Raw genomic sequence first — 6,051 nt, 5'->3', positions numbered from 1 at the left:
CGTAAAACGGTGCCTCCCACTCCCAACCCCGTAAGACGTCGCAGCAAGATACCATGGTCGATGGTATTAAAAGCCGCTGAGAGATCTAAAAGGACCAGGACAGAGGAATAACCCCTGTCTCGGGCCTGCCAGAGATCATCCACCAGTGCGACCAATGCTGTCTCCGTGCTGTACCCGGGCCTGAAACCCGATTGGTATGGATCCAGATACTCAGTTTCCTCCAGGACCAAAGGGAGCTGCCGTGCTACCACGCTCTCAACAACCTTCGCAAGAAAGCGAAGGTTGGAGACAGGACAAAAGTTGTTTAAAATAGCTGGATCCAAGGCAGGTTTCTTGAGGAGGGGCCTTACCACCGCCTCCTTCAAGGCGGCAGGGAAGCACCCCTCACTCAAGGAAGCATTTATAACTGCCAGGAGCCAGCCTCGTGTAACCTCCTGGGCCGCATAAAACAGCCAGGAGGGACACGGGTCCAACAAACACGTGGCGGCTCTTAATTTCCCCATGATCCTGTCCACTTCATCCGGAGTCACAGGATCAAACTCTTCCCAGATATTATCGGCCAAACCCATCGTTTCCCCTTCGTCAGACACTGCCCTTTTAATGTCACCTTTGAGCTGAAGAAACTGTTTGCATTGCGGCAGAAAACAAGAGAGCTATCAAAGTATTTCAACTGTGCCCTTAAAATGTTACGGCTGCCTTCATCCTTTATGACTCCCCATCAGCCTGCTTCTAAGCATTTAAATATATCTTTCTTATTTTTTCGGTTCTCCTCCAATCCCCTTCACAATATTTTCTTTTTCAAGTTGTATGGTGGAGTAATAAAGTACTCTGCCACCTTTCATTATTGCTATTCCTTTTGCTGTAAGGCAAATAGAATATAAATACCAAGTTCTGTTTAAAAAAAAATTACAGGACTTGGAGAGGGGAGGGAAAAATCACATATGTTATTTTCTACCCTTTGGGTAATTTCCCATTTTAACCAATTGGAAGGCGTATAATTACACCCACCCCCCTCTCAGGCATTTGCTTGATTGCCGCTCATTAAATGCCAGTGTTAGAAGAAGGAGCCTTAGAAAGGCAGCACTTTTAATTCATTATCCTCAAATAAAAGGTCATTCTTTAAAATTTACTTGTCGATAGTACTTAAATTATATCAAAGTGCTACTAGAAATATTTTCCTAAATTGCATGCCATAATAGCTATAATACCTTGAAATGCACAGCAGTTTACACCCTCCCTTCCCCTCCCCAGAGTCAAATTTTATTTTTCAAGTAAGTTGTGTTGGTTTGAAGTGGGGAAAGGGGTGCACAGTCTATCAATAGGCTTGTTGATCCCAATGATGGGAGAATAAAGACCACAAGAGAAAAAGCCAATGGGGAGATGAAAAATGGGAGGAACAGTATGGAGTATTTCATATAAGGACATACCTGCTGGCATCTTGAACAAGAATACTCCACACTGTGATCTATTGATCTGCCAAGCCCTAGAATACGGTTGCCCTATTGGAAATAGTTTTAAGATATTTTCACTGTCTGGCTCTTGGTGGGGACAAAAGATGGACTAGTCCCTGGTCTTTGTCCATAAAGGGTACTAATCCTGTTCAGTATGTTCCCATGCAGCCAGTGGTGGGATTCACCCAGTTGGCACCACTTCGGCAGAACCAGTAGCCAATTTTTTTGTTGCCCAGGCCCAGAATGGACTTCCAGAAGCAGCACCCACACAGAGAACCGGTTGTTCACATATCTGAATCCCACCACCGCATGCAACCAATACTCAGAGGCCGTTAGAGGTTTGAATTGTACTAAGCTATGTTTTAACTATTTTTGCCGAATAAGTCATGATGGGCAGGTTCATCTACAAGGCCAGACAATAAACCAGGCCTCGAAACTGCAAAGGCTGGCTTCACGTAACATGCGACTAAACAAGCCAGAGCTCAAAACAATATCTGAACACAACCAGAATCCTTAACAGCAACAGGAAGAGCTATCCTATGCCTGTTGTTAGCCCTCCCATTTAACTCATTGGTTGCTTGTTGAGTTTGTGCAATACATTAACACAATATTCAGCACAGGAAAATGCTTGCTAGCTGCAATTCCTGTCCATATAAACAGCTCCTTTGGGCAGATCACTGTTTCTCTATCTCAGACATGTCAAACACAAGGCCCGGGGGCCGGATCCGGCCCGCAAAGTGGTTTCATGCGGCCCGCGAAGCCATCCTGGAAACAGTGAGGGAATGGCCCCCCCTGCCTTGGCCCTGGCCCAGAGACCCTCCTCCTGCCAGAGACCCTCAGATCTGTCCCACTCCTGCCCAGGCCCCCATAGGCACCCTTGATGCAAACAATGTAGAGCTGGCCACGCCCACCCAGCAGGCCATATGCACTTTAGCCACGCCCACCCAGTAGGCCACGCCCACCCTGGCCCCTTGAAGGCAACCGCAATGCTGATGCGGCCCTCAATGAAATTGAGTTTGACACCCCTGCTCTATCTAGTAACTACAGGGGAAGGCAGCATGAAAAGGAAACTGATCAGTTACAGATCAGAATGGACCTAATTCAGTACTTAGATTTTCAGTTTTGTGAGAATTGCCATTTTACATTATCTGCATCTGGTCACCTCCAAGTAAAAGTTGGAAGAGATGGCTTGTTAAGGATCCCTTCTTTAAGAGATCATCATCATCAAGGACTCCATAACTGAATTTTCTAAATGAGCACCTCCAGTACTTTAGAACAGGTTGTCCCCCTAATATCTGGACCACCTCCAGGCACAAAGAAATTTGCTTGGGAAAGAATTTGGAGATACTGTAGATCAGACATGTCAAACACAAGGCCCGGGGGCCGGATCTGGCCCGCGAAGTGGTTTCATGCGGCCCGCGAAGCCATCCTGGAAACAGTGAGGGAACGGCCCCCACTGCCTTGGCCCTGGCCCAGAGACCCTCCCTCTGCCAGAGACCCCCAGATCTGTCCCACTCCTGCCCAGGCCCCCATAGACACCCTTGATGCGAACGATGTAGAGCTGGTCACGCCCACCCAGTAGGACATACGCACTTTAGCCACGCCCACCCAGTAGGCCACGCCCACCCAGTAGGCCACGCCCACCCAGGCCACACCCACCCGGCCCCCTGAGGGCAACCGCAATTCTGATGCAGCCCTCAATGAAATTGAGTTTGACACCCCTGCTGTAGATTAATTGACCTGTTAGATGGCACAGCTAGGAATACTATTTTTGCTTTAGCATCATTGTTGCTCAATGTAAATTGTTCAGAAACATTTGAAATACAATAACACACTGGCCATAGCAAATAATAAATAAAATTGAAGTGTAACTAAAAAATATTTTTAAAAAGCTCTTATGTTTATTAGCTTGTGGACAAATAGGACAGCCATGTTAGCATTTTGAATGTGCTACTGGAACTTTAACATAAGTAGCTGTCTTCACTTAAGTTGGTACTTTCCAGATATACAGCTGGCTGGAGATTGTTAACAGAAGCCAATCTTTATCTAAACTGTTGGATGCCCAATGAACATGTTCTTTCCCATTGACCTACAGTATCTTTAATCAAACTTCATTTATTAAAAGGTAGTAAATCAGCCATCATTTTATAGGACATGTGACACATTTCCAGAGATGGCAAAATGGGCTTAAGCAATAAATGGCATTATAAAAACTACAATGAGTAATTTGTTGGCAAATGTGGACTACTCTAATTCTTTTCTGTGGGCAGGATTTATTAAAAAGTACAATAATGTTTAAACTGTATCAGTGAAGCAACAGAACAGAATCTCCAAATAAAGCACATTGCAGTATCAGTGACTGCTTGCCTTATAGAACCATCCACATTCTATTTTAATGGGCTTAAAAGAGAACTAGAACCAATGCAATCGGAGAATAAATCTAGCAAAAACAAAAAATAAGGAAAAAATATATGTGTACATATACAAATATAATCCTTTTTTAAAAGGATGTTTGTATATGTACACGTATATGTTTTTTTTAAAAAAATGGAAATAAGTCTTCCAGTTCAATCTGCCAACTTGTATCTATGCCAAGTATTTGCATGACATTTTGAAATCTTTACAATTTGGTTAACATCCCATTTTCCATTGCTGGACAAATGTTTATAGTGATGTGCAAAATCATTGCTTTCAAAAGCTAACTCTTAAGACTTGGAGATATCAAAGAAGTATGCTTGGAATCTACATCACAGCTTCAGAAAATGGCAAGTACATCTCCATTTCTTTCGGTGTCCAAGAAACTATTTGTGCCAATGGCCAATGAAGAGAGCAGCTGAACAAAGCAGGCATTTTCCCAGAATGCTTGAGAAAGCTTGGCATAATTCTCCCTCGTTGATTTATCGGCATAAATACTACACTCGGTTAAAGATAGATCTACAGCACTATAAATCAGACAGTACTATGCTCAAATGGGCTTGCAGTAATTTAAAAGCTGCAGGAGGATACTTACAAAGTAAAATGTCAAGACTAGTCTTCTCTGTTTAAAGGGAACAGGATAGTCCTTTGGAAGACACTAAAATACAGGTCAAAGAACTATCTCCCTGGAGCCAACCCCAGCGGGATTAAACAGTGCGCCCCCACTGGAATACAATCTTCATCTTTGCCTTGAAGTTCCCATTCTTGTCCTTATGCATAAACCCTGATTTTATTTCATTCATTCTTGCTTCTGTCTCTACAACTGTTTGGTTTATTATACTTCGGTAAGAAGGAAACCATTTTTTTTCTGTTCTACAATGGCTCAGCCATGAACCCACCACAAAATGGTAAAGGAATCTTAACTTAGAATTCATAAGAACTCCTAAAATGGTATTCCTTGGAAAAATTTTCATGTAGAACAGTAATAATGCACCCATACCTATTTCTGTTGATTATTTTACCATTTTGTTACAGAACAAAGCAACATTTACATGGCTAAACTTTCAAAATCAGAGAAGAGGGAGTTGGATATATTTTAAAGCAACTGTTTTATCTCAAAACTATATATACCTGATTACATAGTAGTGAAAGTTTACTCACAGATAGAAAAAATATGCATACCGCATATACTTGCATATAAGCCCACCCAGAGATAAGCCAACTCTCTCAAAATTTTTAATCAAAAATACCATGAAAAATGCACCACCCGCAGATAAGCCAACCCACATTTTTCATGGTATTTTGGTTATAAATTTGAGACTCTGCTTAGCTACAGATGGACTTATATGCAAGCATATGGGATACAGGAAGACTTTAAAAGGCTAGAGGAGAAATATACACTATATACTGGTCTATAAGCCCATCCACAGTAAGTCAAGTCGCATTTTGAGGGTGTATTTTGGTACCTAACATTCTCAGATTATTTGTGAGTACATTCAGTAATTAATTTCATGGAAGAAATCATGTGGTCCCAGGTGTATGTAGTTAATTATACACTTTACATAATATTCTGAAAATTAAATTAGATGCTACATTGATGTAGGTGAAAGATCCTCTCTCATTTCTCACAAAACCAGCTGTGCCAACCTCCAAACTTCTTAAAAACAAGGCAATGAAATTATTCTATTCTATTCTATTCTATTCTATTCTATTCTATTCTATTCTATTCTATTCTATTCTATTCTATTCTATTCTCTAGTTCTGTTCTTTCCCTTTTCCATTCCATTTATCATCCATTTTGAGGGGCAAGATACAAATAAAAATGAACATAATTTCTGCAGCGTTAACCTCTTTTTGTTTTGTAGTGTCCTATGATGTCATTTTCTTTTTAAAATCTTAATAGCACATCTTGAGCCTGTGACGATTTCCTACAACATCTAAGTGTTGTGATATGATATGACTGCTGAGTTTCTGCCCATCAGGCACAGAAATCCTATCAGCAAAAGAGCAACCTTGGCTACTGTCACCCACACTAGACTCCAGATGCTTCTTGGAGACATGTCCAATATTTAGAAGCATTCAGATATATGCAAGCACTAAGCGCTGAGGAAAAGGAACAACCAGAACTGGACAATTGGATAAGACATGCCAATTGACAAATGTTGAAAAATCAAAGTATTTCTCT

Source organism: Vipera berus, assembly GCF_964194415.1.
Source record: "Vipera berus genome assembly, chromosome: 1".
Classification (NCBI taxonomy): domain Eukaryota; kingdom Metazoa; phylum Chordata; class Lepidosauria; order Squamata; family Viperidae; genus Vipera; species Vipera berus.
Note: the sequence above shows the minus strand (reverse complement) of the source record.